Source organism: Myotis nattereri (assembly GCF_964212035.1).
Source record: "Myotis nattereri genome assembly, chromosome: Y".
Taxonomy (NCBI): Eukaryota; Metazoa; Chordata; class Mammalia; order Chiroptera; family Vespertilionidae; genus Myotis; species Myotis nattereri.
Genome location: NC_138094.1, coordinates 42,795,830 through 42,811,576, shown reverse-complemented (window position 1 = coordinate 42,811,576; position 15,747 = coordinate 42,795,830). Strand labels below are relative to the sequence as shown.

Genomic DNA, 15,747 nt, shown 5'->3' with positions numbered 1-15,747 from the left:
ATCTGTAAATCCTCGCAAACACTCACTACACACATAGGGCTTCTCTCCTGAGTGTGTCCTCTTGTGTATGATTAGAGTTGACTTATCTCTAAAGCCTCCCCCACACTCCCTGCAAACATGGGGCTTCTCCCCTGAGTGTGCCCTCTGGTGTCTGATGAGATGTGACTTCTTTGTAAAGCCTCGCCCACACTCCCTGCACACATATGGCTTCTCCCCTGAGTGTGTCCTCTGGTGTGTGTCGATATGTGACTTATCACTGAAGCCTTGCCCACACCCTCCATGCTTGATTGTTACAATTTTTGACATTCTTACTTCCACAAATAATTTGCCTGTGTTTTTTGCGTTAACATTCTGGCCTGTGCTGGGCTCTTCCTCCATTATTCTCTCAGGTTCACTGGAGCTCCCTGTTTGTCCGTTGGGAGGCTTGAAAGAGGCCCTTGAAGTTCCCCTGTGCCTGATCCTTTTAAGCAAAGGTTTGGACCTCCATTTGACCTCTTGACCTTCAACTTTGTCATTCAAGCCATGTGGACCAGTCTGTTGCTGCTGCTGTTGATTCTGACGCTCTGGGCCAGCTTCCTCCGCCTGGATGTGCTTTATTGCAGATGCTCCTGACAGAATCTCAGAGGGGTGATTGCGTTTCACATGTTGGCTGAGGAATGTCCGACTGGAGAAGGCCACAGAGCAGGACGGACATGGGTGGATCTCTGGCTTTGGTTCTGCTGGAGAAGAAAGTTTTGGTCAGGGCAGGTGTGGGCAAGCCTGCCTGTGCCGTACGCTCTGTCTCCTGGTAAGACCCGTCCCCGGAATCATTCTAGCTGTGTTGACAGTGCAAGCTCTGCCTCCCACAAAGTGTTCCTTCACTGTCTACTTTTCTTTTTCTTTGTCTGCACTACTCTTCTTCAGAAATCCAGAGACCCCATATCAAAAGTCTTTTCTACAGCCCTGGCCAGTGTGGATCAGTGGATAGAGCCTCAGCCTGTGGACAGAAAGGTCCTGGGTTTGATTCCCATCAAGAGCATGTGCCTTGGTTGCAGGCTTCTCCCCAGCCTGGGCCCTGGTCTGGGCGTGTGCAGGAGGCAGCCAGTCAATGTGTTTCTCTCACATCGACATTTCTCTTTGTCTTTCCCTCCCTCTTCCACTCTCTCTAAAAATCAATGGAAAAATATCCTGGGATGAGGATTGAAAAGAAAAAAGGTCTTACAGATCAAGGACCATCAGAAGGCATTTCACTCCTTATATGGGTTGGACTATTGTGACCTTTCCATATACATGTATCTTCTAAGTCATGTTAAAGAGAAAAACCACAGGCCTGGCCAGGTAGCTCAGTGGTTGAGCATCAACCCATGAACCAGGACGTCACCAGTTTGATTCCTGGTCAGGGCACATGCCCAGGTTCTGTGCTCGATCCCAGCAGGAGGCAGCTGATCCATGTTGATATTTCTATCCCTCTCTTCATTTCCCTTCCTCTCTCTCTCAAATCACTAAAAATATTTAAAAATAGAGAAACCATAGGCCCCAACTAGCAATTGCTTCTCTCTCAGTTTTCCACAAATCACAAAATGGAAATATGTCCTTCCTCACACAGTATTCCTACTTGATTTCTTTCAGTGTTAGCCTACTTCAAATACACTACAAAGTCCTGTTTCAGAATATCTTTCCAACCATCCCCTAGCCAGTTTGGATCAGTAGATAGAGCGTCGCCTTGGGGACTCCAGGGTCCTGGGTTTGATTCTAGTCAAGGGCACATACCTGGGTTGCAAGCTCAATCCCCAGCCCTGGTTGGGGTGTCTGTGGGAGACAAGCTATTGATGTTTCTCTCTCTGTCTCTCCCCCTTCTACTCTCTCTCAAAAAATAATCAGTGGAACAATATCCCTGGGTGAGGATTAACAACAACAACAAAAATATTTCCCCAACCTGCTTCTTAAACTCCTGACTCCCATCTCTCTCCAGCCAGTCCGCCTTCCTCTCTCACTGGGAGTTGAAATAATCTCAGAGGGGATTCCCCACTGAAGTTTATTTCCCCAAAAAATTAATAAAGCATAGTTTTAGAACATGCCACTCTGCAGCGGAAAACTGCTCAGTTGTCCCGTCTCACTCAAGAAAGTCCCCAGTATCTCAGCTTGGATCATAGGCACTGTATTTCCCGGCTGCTAGGCATCTGTCCAACCTCTGTTCTTGCCCTCTGTACTGAGACTGAGACGGGAGTAGCCCTCAGCCAGCTCAACACCCCACCTCTTTCCTTCCCTGCACCAGCCACTCCCTCTGCCTGGGACCTTGTGACACAACTGTTGTAAATGTTGTCTCCTGAGAAAGCCTTCCCTTGACCTTTGCAATCCGGCACACCCACCTTCCCCTCACACTGATCCCTAGGCACTTGTCCTGGGCCCGTTTTCTACAAAGCGCTAACCACTGTGTGATATTAAGCACATGCATATATGTCTGCCGGGGCTTCCATCCTTCACCAACCAGCTGCTCAGGAGCTGTGATTCTGATCATCGTGTTAATTGGTATTTCCAGCTCCCAGAACCCTGTGTGGCACCGAGTAGGAATTCACATGACAAGTCACAAAATAATGAATGAATGCATGTTAACACACACATTTCATTTAGAAATATGCAGTAAATGAAGAAGAAACAGCTAAAGTGTTAAAAAAAAACAACAACCCAAAAACAACCACCTTGATGAGAGAGCTGGTTAAGTACCTGAAACATTTTTTTTTTTTGGCTCTGATTTTTTCAGCACTATATGATGCCGTGCATTTTGTGCATGAAGTATTTTTAATAATGTAACACAAATTGGCCCAGGCCATTGTGGCTCAGTTGGTTGAGCATTGTCCCATTCACCCAGAGGTAGCCAGTTTGATTCCTGGTCAGGGCACATGTCAGGGTGGTGGACTTGATCCCCAGTAAGGAGAATGCAGGAGGCAGCAGATTGATATTTCTCTCCCTCTCCCTTCATCTCTGTCTCTAAAACCAATAAAAGCATATGTTTAAGAATTAGAACAAAAATAAAAATATTAAAATTATTCATAAGAATCAAAAACCTATGTGATGAGCCATCAATTTCTGAAGCATCTGATTTGAAGCTTTGCTGACTCTAGAGTGGATTTTACTCTACTTGAGAGTTGGAGCATGAAAACTTCTAAGAATTCTTTCTTTCCATGTTGAAGAAGAGTGGTGCCCACCTCTCCCGGCCACAAGCTCTGTCTTCCACTTGCTGCCCCACTTGATGCCCAGCTTTTGGCCATACTCTTCTCCATACCAGACCAGCAGCTCACAGCCCGTCCTCACGACCCGGCAGGTTCGGTAGAAAATCTGCCTGTGATATTGAAAGGCCACCAGGTTCTGTTCTTCCTCATCCCGGGCACAGTTCACGTACCTGGCGTTGAGGCAGATGAAAGGAAAAAAAACCACAGGCGATGAGCTTCCACTACCTGTCATATCGTGTCCAGATCCTCACTGACGCGTAAGGCCCTCAGCACTGATGGCACCCACCCACATGCTCCTGGGGAAACTTCTGTTCAATGTCCAAGCCTCTGTCACAAGGTCATGTGAATTCCTGTCTCTATGTCCTGCTCACAGTGCTCATCCTGCCTAATGCCATTTCCAAAGCCTCATTCCAGACTTCCCCATCAAACCCGGTGGCCTCTAGCTTCTCTAAGCTGTAAGTCAGGTTCTGTGTTACACCCCAGGACTCGGGGCTTGCTCTAGGACTCACACCATTCAACATTCAGTCCAAGTCTCCCTTCTCTTCAGAGGCCTTTGTCGAGTCTCCCCACACTTTATTGAAGGCATCATTCAGTTGCCTCCCCCAGGTTCCCACAGAAATGTCGAGGTCTCTCTTTCTTAGAAAAATAACACAGAACAATAGTAGTTTATTCATAATCTGTCTCCCCTGACACAAGAGAGCCCCTCAGGAAAGGGCCATGAGCACTATGACTCTGCAGGCTCCAACATCCAATTCTAGTTAGAACTGAGTCTGGGATGATGTGCTGCCCTCACAGGTTTAGATTATCCTTGGTTCAAGGCTATGTGGGCACTAGGCACTTGTTGAAAAATAGGAAAATTAGAGTTAAATGTTTATGAAATAAAATGTTTCATGTCCGTCTGCAGTAAGTCCTCCCTAGGGACATGGATTGTGTGATCTGTGTAAGTAATGAATTCCTTCCTCTAAACTGGAATATAGTAAGTGTTTAACTAATGTCAGTTAGATAAATCACAGAGTAATCCAGGGTCCTCAAGGTTTTTCCCAGTGCCCAAAGTAGAGACTTCTATTTTGAGGACATATGCTATACTTTTACCTCCTTTTTTTCCTAAATGTCACTAGATGTTAAAGATCACTGTATGGAGAAAAAGGGGGAACAGAGTACTGAGGGAGACCATTAAGGAGGCATGATGGGAAGGACAGACATGTGGTTTGTGAGGCATGAGTGTCCTCTCCGGCACCCAGAAGCCTAGTGACCTTACCTCATCCAGTTGGCCTGAGATGTATCCTTTCCATCCACATACTCATAGCAGTTTCTCCCTTTGGTGATCTGCATTTCAGGAAAAGAAGTTAAAGGCTGTGTGTGTGTGTGTGTGTGTGTGTGTGTGTTGTGTGTGTGTGTGTGTGTGAGTTTGTGTGTATATTATAGAATAATTACTTTATTCTAGTGTCATCAAATCTCTTTCAGCCTGCATGGTGATTCAACTGCCAATGGTGATCACAGGACATTTTTCTTACTAATCATCTACACGCCTGAGTCAATTTGTCCACTAAGCAGGAGCCCCACAAGGGAGGAGTCTGTACCACTTTGCTCCCATTTACCCTCTGATCCTTAGAGAGGAGCTCCATGTTCATGCAAAGTCCGCCCAGTACACAGAGCTAACTAACCATATGGTCCCCATCCATGTCCTAGCATGTAGAAGGTGGGGCAATCCAAGCCACAGGAGGGCCGGGAAGCCAGAGGACAGGGAAGAGGTAAAGTTCTCACCAGCCAGGAGTAGCCGCTGTTGGCTGTGGCTTCATCTTCTGTGATCTGACCCTCATAAGGGCCAAAGTGCAGGCCCACCGGCAGATCACATTCCTCATTCCACACTCCAAGCCCAGATAGGGATGCCTGATGGTCCGATTCTCAACCCAGGGGGCAGAGTGAGGGCTGAGCGGTTGGCATGCCCCTTGTCCACGGCACTGTCTTTTACAAACGTAGGAGGCCCGTGCACAGCACAGCTGTCAATGAAGAAGTTCTGACACTTCTCACAATCTGGAGGCAAGAGCAACAGGGATTAGTCAGGGTGCAGTGCATGTCCCTGCACTTGAAGAGTTTCAGAAAGAGCTCCCATCAGTGAGCCTCAATCCTATATTCCCGGTCACGAGAGGAAGGGAATGATTTGGGCACCCAAAGACCAGTGAAATTATTGCATCAAGGACATAACATGCTCCTTGGTTAGGGTGAGCTTACACAGGTAGTCATCGTCCTGGGGCTCGCTGATCTCTTGGTAGACATGGCCCTTTCTCTCTCGTAGGCTATACATCTTCACTTCGATCTCCTTTCTCCTGAGGTCTACATGAGAGAAGAGCTGGTGAACGAAGTGGGTCTGGAACATGAGTCCCTGACTTGTCAGAAAGCACACAATGTCTTCCCATCAAATGATCACCTGTTCTTTATAGTATCTGCTATTTTCCTCCATTAACTAAAAGACTAGTACGCAACACTGACTACCGATGGCTGATTCAATTTTAGTTTCTAGATGATCCCATTATCAGGTTCAACCTTCCAAGCTTTGGTCATTCATAAAGTATGTATTGAGGGCACGTTATGTGTTAGGCACTGAATAAAGATCTGGGCACACAACACCAAGAGAATATGGTTGCTATTATCACAGATGGATTTATTGGACAACTTGCATGTGCCAATTGTTTGAGATTTAATTTAATGCTTTCAAACTATATGTGTCCCATGTTTCCTTATGTTCACTGTATACATTAGCATTCAGGAGCTCAGAGAGTTTGGAAGATTAGCTCAAAGCTTCAGTGCTAACTCCAGTTTCAAATCCAGGCCTGTTGAAAGTCCACCCCACATACCTAGGCTATACTGACCAGCCTTTCTAGAGGAATTAGTGGAACTGAAATCTCCAAATTGTTGAACTTACCCAATTTTGATCTAGGGTGCTTTCCAGAGGTACTTGCTTCTCCAGGAGGGGGCACTGGTTTCTGGGTCTGCTCTGAGCCACTTGTGGTCAACAAATTTGCTGTTCCTGACAATTCCTTCAAACTGGACTCATTACTTAATGGCGCCCTGGACTTTGCCTTCAGTGTGAAAGGCAAAGGGAAATAAATGTAAGGTACATTTATTTAATTATGTAGGGTTTGTGATATACATGACTTTAATGAACACTTCAACAACTCTTGGAAATACCTGGGAAGTATGAAAATTAGAGGAAAAAGAAATGACCAATGTGGGTTTTGAATCGAAGACTAGAACCCATGCCTTAAGGCTCTTTCTTTTATAGCACATTGAGAATGAAGGATACTGGGAAGAGAATAAGACATAGTTGGGCCCTAACCAGTGTAGTTCAGTTGATAGAGTGTCGGCCTGCAGACTGAAGGGTCCTGAGTTCAATTCTCGTCAAGCGCGAGTTCCTTGGTAGCAGGACCCTCCTCCCTGGCCTGGACCTTGGTCTGGGCTTATGCAGGAGGCCACCAGTCATTATGTGTGTCTCTCACATTGATATTTCTCTCTTTCTCTCCCTCTTTTTTCTATTCCCCCTAAAAATCAATGAGAAAATATCCTTGGGTGAGGATTAAGAAAAAAAGAAAGAAAGAGATAGTTGGCAGAGCCCTGGCTGGTGTAGCTCAGTTGGTTGAACTGAAGGGTTGCCGGTTCCATTCCCGGTCAGGGCACATGCCCCAGTTACGGGTTATTGATCCATGTTTTTCTCTCTCACTGATGCTTCTCTCCCTTCCTCTCTCTCTCAAATCAGTAAAAACATATTTTTTAAAAAGAAATGGCTGGCAGAAACCTACCATGACAATAAAGGAAATTATGCTAAAATGTGCAATTTACTATATCATGGAAAGAACAGTTGTAATTAGATTAGTTGGTTCCCACCAATTCTGTTTGAATAAGGTTGTGCTACTAGCCTGTTCTCTTCATTTTCCTGACCTATAACATGCTAATTCTTAATGTTATAATGAACATGAAATATAATGATGTTCACCAAAGTGTTCTGTGAGCACTTTGATACAGTATGAATGTGAAATTACAGTCCTGCTATCAATGTCCCTCTCAGCCATCTCTATATTTGAAATCACGTGTAATTTATCTTCATTATTCTTTGACCCTACTCTAGTTTAATTTGTAAATTTGAAAGCACTCTTTCAGCAAACATTCAGGAGGCCCTCAGGGACCCTGAGCTGGGCCTGGGACTTCTGAGAAGAATCTGGTGTGAACCAAAGAGCTCACAATGCAGAGGTAGGCAGGCGGAGCCAATGATTCAAACAAGATGACACTGGCCTAATTAGAGCTCAGAGAAAGAAGCCATACTTCTTCTGACTGGAATGAGCATTCAAAACCAGTTCCAGATGAGCTTCTATTGAATAGTGTGTCATCTCTATGAAGTTCTTAAGTCACTTTATTTATTGTTTATTGTTTCTGAATAGTCAAACCTGAAGCACCCCAGAGTTGAGAGGCTTTCTTTTATTTGACTGGGAGGCTCTGATGCTGGGGTTGCTATATCCATCTTCATCTGGGACCATGCACCGTGAAAACTGCCTATATATCAGTGAGCTTCTGCAAGTCGGAAGTCTTAGTGCATTTCTCACTGGAGCATAGCAGAGCAGAACTGCGTTTGGAATCATCAGTCAGTGAAAGATGTAATCATGTATGGATGAGACAGTGGAAAGTGCATAAAACTATGGAAATTTTAATGAGCTTGTAAGTGGTTTAGAGATGAAGCTATGGATTAGATTGCACGACCACCGATACTGTGATTTCAGACATACAATCAAACACTTGTATATGTCTGAAACCTCAGTTTCCTCATCAGAAATGGTGATACTTATAGTACCTACCTCATAGGGTTGTGGTAAGGTTTAAGTGAGTTTATGCACGTAGAATTCTTAGAGTCTGAAGCATTGTGAAGATAAGACCCGTGGTAGCTACTATTGTTGCTGATGTTATTAACGACTAAGATGATATTGGGCATTTTGTTGAAGAGGTCAGGAAAGGAAGGTGGCACTCTGATTTTTCCTCCTCTTCCCTGCATTTGCATCCAGGAGGAAGATTTTCTTTTCCACAGGATTTGGGAAGTACTCACCTTCTGATGTTTATTCTGTTCCACTCTGAGGGCCACCCAAGAAGGTTTAGCTAAAAGATGGTGAGAAATCAATAATATATATAATTTCAGAGAGGAAGGGAGAGGGCGAGGGAGAGAGAGAGAGAAACATCAATGATGATAGAGAATCATGGATTAGCTGCCTCCTGAATACCCCACACCAGGGATCAAACTGGCCGTGTGCCCTGACCGGGAATTGAACTGTGACCTCCTGGTTCATAGGTCGACACTTAATCTCTGAGCCACGCCTGCCGTGTGAGAAATCAGTTTTGGTTGGTAATTGTTTCAAAATCTGGAGATTTTTATCTTTCAGAATTCTGAATTATAGAGTAATCCCAGGACAGACCAAGGATGATTGGAAAATGTTTCCTGAGGTTTCATTAGGCTTATGCTTTTATTGGGAGCATCAGCTAATTTTCTTAAAATGTTAAAAAATAGCCCTAGCCAGCTTGGCTCAGTGGATAGAGCGTCAACCTGCGGATGGAATGGTCCTGGGTTCTATTCCAGCCAAGGGTGCATGCCTGGGTTGCGGGCTCATCACAGGTGTGCAGGAGGAAACCAATCGATGGCTCTCTCTCATCATTGATGTTTTGATCTCTCTGAATTCCTCTCTGAAATCAATAAATATATTTTAAAAAAATAGACAAAACCCCATCTGTACTTCATCCTCTGTTCAATATATATATTTAAAGTAGAAGCCCGTTGCACAAAGATTCACGCAATAGGACTTCCTTCCCCTGGCTGCCTGCACTAGATTTCCTCTGGCACCGGGGTCCCAGGCCTTTGCTCCAGCCACTGAGGAGAAGCCAAGCCTCTTCCGTCTTCAGTCTTCACTCCAGCCAGAGCCTTCAGTCTTCTCTCAGCCGCTGCCCTGGTTAGGCAAATTAACTGCCATCTTTGTTGGGTTTATTTGCATGTGTATCCTGATTGGCTGGCGGGCCTGGCAGAGTGACACCAATTTGCATGTTTCTCTTTTATTTGTGTAGAGTGGCCTATCCCTGGCTGGCCATCTCAGTTGGTTGGAGTACCATTTTTTAAACCAAAAGTTTCCGGTTTGTTCCATATTGGGGCCTACACAGGAGGCAACTGATGGATGTTCCTCTCTCACATTGATGTTTCTGTCTCCCTTTCTGTCTCCCTCCCTTCCTCTCTCTAAATTCAATGAATATCCTTGGGTGAGGATTTAAAAAATAAAATTGCCCTAAAAAGCAAAAATAAAAAATTGGCTTTTCATGACACAAGTATAATAAAGGTCATGTAACTGCAAAGAATCTCTACTCTGTAACCCAGCGCTTTCTCCTCTCTGTCTTCTGTCTTCACACTGGCCTTGTCCAGTCCACCTTGGACAAGGCACCAGGACCACCTTGGCTCCTTTCTTTCTTATCCTTCCTCCTTTGCACATTTGGATTGTGACCACCTTCTCTAATCACTAGATTCTGATCAGCATCACACAGTCTTAGGGACAAAGACTCAGGTCTAGTCACCACATAAACAGAGATTCGGGCAAGCTGGACATAACGTCGTGACTTCAGCTATGTTTCAACCTCAGACCCATGGAACTACAGACCCTACCAATCAGACTTTCATGAAACCTGGCAGATGATGCCGTGGCTGCCATAGAACCTGGTACAATGATGAACTACTTCCTACCCTGGCCCACAACCCAACCCCCTAACTACCATGAGTAATAATTTTCCCATATGTCCCCATGCAGGTCTTAGAGCACTGCTCACCTGTCAAAACTTCCTCCTTCTATGTGATCACAACTCTTCTGAATTAGTTATTTTTTACTCACTGTTATATTTTTGTATACTTACTTGTTAATGTTCTATAAGTATACAATTATATTATTATTCTATTTTATTTTTTCCACCACCATTTATACTCCTGTATTATTATTTTTTCATCCTCACCTGAGAATATATGCTTATTGATTTTAGAGAGAGAAGAAGAGGAAGAAAGAGAGGGAAACATGGATGTGAGAGAGAAACATCGATGAGTTGTATCCCATACACACCCCGACTGGGGATGGATCACGAAACCTTTTTGGTGTATGGGAGGATGCTCCAACCAACGGAGCCACCGAGACATGGCTATTCAATTATTTTTATTTTGAGAGAATGTTTATTAAAACTAGGGACAGTGAAACAAGGATAGAAGCAGCAGCAGGAGAGAGCTTAGGCTGGGCTGCTGTGTTGCTCTAGAAAGGTTAAAAAAAAGAGTTCAGCCTTGGCGGGCGGCTTTGGCTCATTGGAAAGTCATAGAAAAGGGGCCTTGGAGCCAGGTTCAGGGGGTTAGCCTGAATGAGCTGCCCCTGCCCGTACTCCCTGGTGCAAGTCTCCTGGGTCCCTTAGTTTAGGAGATGCACACCGAGTGGGGGTTGGGGGGAGGAGATGGGAAAGGGTGAGGGGTGTGTGTGCTCCCGGAGAGAGAACAGCTTAAAATATATATATATATTAGAGCACCATTGCACGAAATTTATAAATTTCTGCACCGTGGGAATGGCGGTGGTGGTGGTGGTGGTGGTGGGGGGGGGAATTCCTGAGCCCGGCCTGTGCCCTCTGTGCCTCTGACAGTCTGGAAGTCCTGCGATCCATCGCCTGCAGAGGGAGGTCCCGTTCAGTAGCCCCAGCTCTGCATTGGTGGCCTGGGCCTCCCTCTTTGGGGTGACGGGGAGCCCCCATTGATGACCCAGTGGCTAGTGGCCTGGGCCTCTCTCTGCAGGGCATCATGGGGGATTGGGGGGCCGGACCAATTGCGTTTCACAGGCCTTGGCTGGCCTGGCGCCAGTGGGTGTCATAGCCTGGTCATCTGGTGGGTCCTTCAGCTGGTCCGCCCTGGATTTGCATATTATGGTTTCATTATTGTAGATTTGGGGGGTGGGTCTGGGTGAAGGTGAGAAAAGGGGGAGAAATGGGGGACCTCTGTGATAGTGTCAACACTAAATCTGTATATAATTATTGTTACACATTGAAAGAGGTTTTATGACCCTGGCCAGTGTGGCCCAGTGGTTGAGCCACGACCTATGAACCGTGAGGTGGGGGGCCGGCAGGAGGCAGCCATGGAGGTTTCTCTCTCACCTGTTTCTCTCTCTCTCTCTCTCTGTCTCTCTCTGTCTCTCTCTCTCTGTGTAAAATAAATTATTCATAGAAAGGGGTTTATGTGAACAGCCCCTGGCTGTGTAACTGCTCTGCCTCTTGCTCCTCCCCGGTAACTCCCGAGAGGCCGCCCGACCTACACCAGGTCAGGGTCAGGCAGCTGCGCGCCCTCCGCCCGCACCTCGTGGCCTCGGGGTCCACTCGTCATCCGAGTCCTCGGAGTCCTCCACCCGGGGCCTGGCCGTCCTCCCGCGGCGACACATGAACGCGGGTCGAGGGGCCCTGAGACCTGGAAGGAGAGAAAGAAAGAGTCTGTCCTGCAGGCGAAGAGCTGAGGGACAAACAGCAGAGCCAGCGCTTGGCGGGGGCAGAGGCCGGGGCCCTGGACGGAGCACCCCCGCCCCGCCCACCCCGCGGCCCCGTCCCCCCTCGCTCACCCATGCTGAGCAGCGCCTCGTAGTTGCTCTTCACATTGCGGTGCCGCGCTCGCTCCCAGGCGCCCATCTGCGCCCACTCCTCCCGGGAGAAGTAGATGGACACGTCCCTGCAGGCGGCCCTGGACTGGGGGAGAGACCGTCCGTCTGTTCATCCGTCCTCCCCGGCCCGAGGGGCGGCGCCCCGCATCCACCCCGTCCCCACCCCCCGTCCCGACCTCCACCCCCTCGGACCCCCTTACCTTAGGCCTATGCCCCGCTCTCCCCGCCTCCTCCACGGGGCGCTCCTGCAGGTCCCTGTCCAGGTCCATGTTGCCACCAGCGGAGTCCCCTCCCGAGGACACGGTGCCTGTGGGAGGAGGAGGCGCTGAGGGGACCGCTCCCACCTTGCAGGGCAAACCCCCCCCCCACCCCCCCAACCCCCAGACAGACCGGGGCCGCGGCCATTATGACCCACTAGGGGGCGCCTCCTTCCCGCCGCGGTTGGGGGGTCCCAGGGGGTACTGAGGGGCCCGGTCAGGGGGGTCTGAGGGGCGCGTTCCAGGGACTGAGAGGCGCAGTCAGGGGGAACTGAGGGGCGCGTTCTGGGGGGTCTGAGGGGCAAGGTGGGGGGTCTGAGGGGAGCGGTCTGGGAGGTCTGAGGGGCGCGGTCTGGGACGACTGACGGGCGCGGTCTGGTGGGACTGAGGGGAGCGGTCTGGGGGATTTGCGGGGAGCGGTCTGGGGGGTCTGAGGGGCGCGGTCAGGGGGGTCTGATTGGCGTGCTCAGAGGGATCTGAGGGGCGCGGTCAGAGGGGTCTGAGGGGCGCGGTGGGGGCTTTGAGGGCCCTTGGGGGTGGAGGTGGTTCGCCTTTACAATGGGGGTGGGGGGCTGTGCCAAGAGGAACCGGGTTCGGGAATGGCACCCACGATTCAGGAGCAATGCACGCGGGAGGATGCGCCTCAAGGGTCAGAGACGTCTCAGGCTTAGGAGATGGGCCCGCTGGACAGAATCCGGGTCTTTCTTGCCAGGAAAGTTGGGTGCTCGGGTCAGAGGATTTGGGACTCCTGTGAAGAGATTTGGGGTCTCAGGGACAGCCTCCAGGGTTTCTGTCTCGGAGTTGGGGATTTGGTCTTCCTGGGTGCCTTGGGTAGGGAGCCCAGGCTCGGGGTGTGCTGGGTCTGACCTTTGGGGGATTGAGCGTTCCTCTGGGCGCTGAGACCGGGGGTCCTCCGGGTTAGCGCACTTGGGGTCCCTGGAGGCTGACAGAGTGGGAGCCTCTCGGGAGGACACCCCGGGTCTTCGGCTGGGGGTTTGAAGGCCAGCGGCAAAGGGGTTCCCACGCAAGGCTCCCGTTTTCCTGTCTGTCTCCAGGCCGCACTGCGAACCTGGCCGAGGTCCCCTCAAACCCGCGCTCCTGGCCGCGTGCTCCCGCCCTCAGGCGGTGTGCGGCCGGCTGAGGGGGAGCTTCCTGCCTCCAGAGCGTCAGCGCCAGCCGCCAATGAGTGCTGTGGTCACGGGGCCCGGCCTGCCAATGGGCGGTCAGAAACGCGAAAAGGGCGGGCCATGGAGGTGGAGCCTTCCTGCCAGTCAAGGAGAGAATCCTGTGGAAAGAGCCCGCCCTGCGCTCCCAACCCCCCATGGTGATTGGCTGCCCTGGGTCCTGCGAGTGTCCGTCAAGAAGCCTTCAGCCACTGGGAGGTGTCCAGTGCTTGGATTCCCGCTGCGTATGGGCGGGACCCCGGGAGCCGGGAGCCCCCAGCCAGGGCAGGTGTTGGGCTGAGGCGGCCTTCTTGCCGCCTGACCGAGTCTCTCTTCCACCCGAGGGTATTTAGGTCCCGGACTGTCTTCCAGGCGCATTTGTTGGCTTCCTTAGCGAGAGGACCAGATGGTAGGTGGGGAGTTGCGTTCTGGGAAACAGGGATTCCCACTAGACCAGCGGTTCTGAACCTGTGGGTCGCGACCCCTTTGGGGGTCAACGACCCTCTCACAGGGGTCGCTTAAGACCATTGGAAAACACATGTATAATTATATATTGTTTTTGTGATGAATCACTACGCTTTAATTATGTTCAGTGTGGAACAATGAAAATACATCCTGCATATCTGATATTTACATGACGATTCATAACAGTGGTAACATTACACTGATGAAGTAGCAACGAAAAAATTTCATGGTTGGGGGTCAGCACAACATGAAGAACTGTATTCAAGGGTGGCGGCATTAGGAAGGTTGAGAACCACTGCCTTAAAGGAAGCTGTCGAGTGGAAGAGCAAGATGGTGGCGGTATAGGCAGACGTGTCCCAGGTCGTGTCCCGGAGCAAATGAAGTGAGCAGCTGAAACTAGTAACATCCACCCCAAATTGGCAAAATCGCTCAGCTGGTGAGACGGTTTGCAGCCCGGAAGACCAGAACTCCCCTGGAAAGGTAAAAGCCCAGGGATTTGGGCAGGAAAGTTTGCCAGACCTCTGAACCCAGAGAGTCGGAGGGAGACCGCGTGGCAGACAGCCGCGTCCCTTGGGACAGGCACAGCCCCTGACAGGGGAAAGGAGAACCGCCGGGGGAACTGAGAGCTGGGTTCTGTGATCACAGAGGACTGAGCCTAAAGGGGGCAGCCTGAAGAGCTGACCAGACCATGCAGTCCCGGTAAGAGAAGAAGCCTACAGAAACCAAGCCTTTCCCGTTTCCGCGGCCAGCGTTTGTTTGTTTGGTTTTACTGAATCCTGTTCATGGGACATTTCGGATACAGACACTCACCTGTGCTGAAGAGAGGGAGAGTGTGCGGAGGAGTGGAATCTGGGGAGAGACTGAGGAGAGAAGGGGGGCCGGGAGAGGTGGCAGCGAATTGAGTTCTGAGACACCCCCGAGCCCAGGTCTGGGGCAGACATTCTCTCTTTAGAGTGAGACTCCTCCCCCTAGCCCCCAGGCAAGGAGCACAGCCACACCCAGATTCCACCCTGTAGGAGATCAAGGATTAAAATAACCTGATCAGTTCCTGGGAGTTAACAGGGTCTGGCCTATAGAGGGATTTTCAATCCCAGCAACAACACAGCCCCGGTAACTAACTATTACGCAGCCAGCTCTGGGCAGTGAACCTCCACTGGACAGAGAGGCCCTATAGCCTCAGAGGCCAACCCCAGAACACTCCCACCCAGAGGCTGACCCACAAACTGACTCGTTGCTAAACACAAAATAAGGCAGTCTGGGAAACAAATGCGGCTTGCTTTAAAATAAGGACTGTGGTTGACAACACAGAGGAACAGTTTATCGCAGGGAAACTCAACACTCTCCAGAATACCTGGCAGGTCTAAGGCGAGCCACACTGAAGAATAGAAGAACCGAAGGACCTTCACTACTGCAATTTTTTTTCTTTTTTCACCTTTTAACTACGGAACCAAATTTTTTTCTTTGTTTTTTTTTCTCCTTTTTTTTCCTTTTTTTTTTCTTTCTTCTTTTTTCCATCACCTGATTTTACCCTTTTATTTACTACCTTCTTACTTTTAACCAGTATTATTACTGCTACCATTTTACCATTTTTTTTAAAGTGCCATTTTATTTTCTCTTTATTTTATTTTGGGATTAGTGTTCTCCATTCTATTTTCATCGTTATATTATTGGTTGTTTCTAGTTTGCATTCATCTCCAGGGAGCTGTTGCTGGAATTTGTTGGGATTAATGGCTGTTCTGTAGGAGTATTCTCCTCGTATAAAATAAGTCTCCTCCCCTCTTCCACTTCATTCTCTCTTTTCGCTCTTTCTTTTTCTTTTCTTTTCTTTTCTCGCTTTAATTTTCCCCCCTCCTTTTTCCCAATTTCATTTTTGCACTCCTTTTTTTGGTCCCTACTTTTCTTTTTCCTCTTTTATCTTTTTCTCTTCCTTCTTCCTTATCCCCTAATTCTCTTAATTCAGGTGGTCACCTTT

At 48.8% G+C, this 15,747-nt stretch overlaps 1 pseudogene across 1 annotated transcript; it reads right to left on the bottom strand.

The window, feature by feature from the left end:
* Positions 1-638: 638 nt before the first annotated feature.
* On the bottom strand, positions 639-12,159 carry LOC308512504 (histone-lysine N-methyltransferase PRDM7-like; annotated as a pseudogene). The gene is made up of 10 exons: positions 12,091-12,159; positions 11,852-11,975; positions 11,596-11,703; positions 10,891-10,916; positions 6,133-6,289; positions 5,442-5,543; positions 4,974-5,243; positions 4,468-4,535; positions 3,186-3,379; positions 639-716 (listed from the first exon to the last, which is right to left on the bottom strand). The product of its transcript is annotated as a histone-lysine N-methyltransferase PRDM7-like (transcript).
* Positions 12,160-15,747: the final 3,588 nt, after the last annotated feature.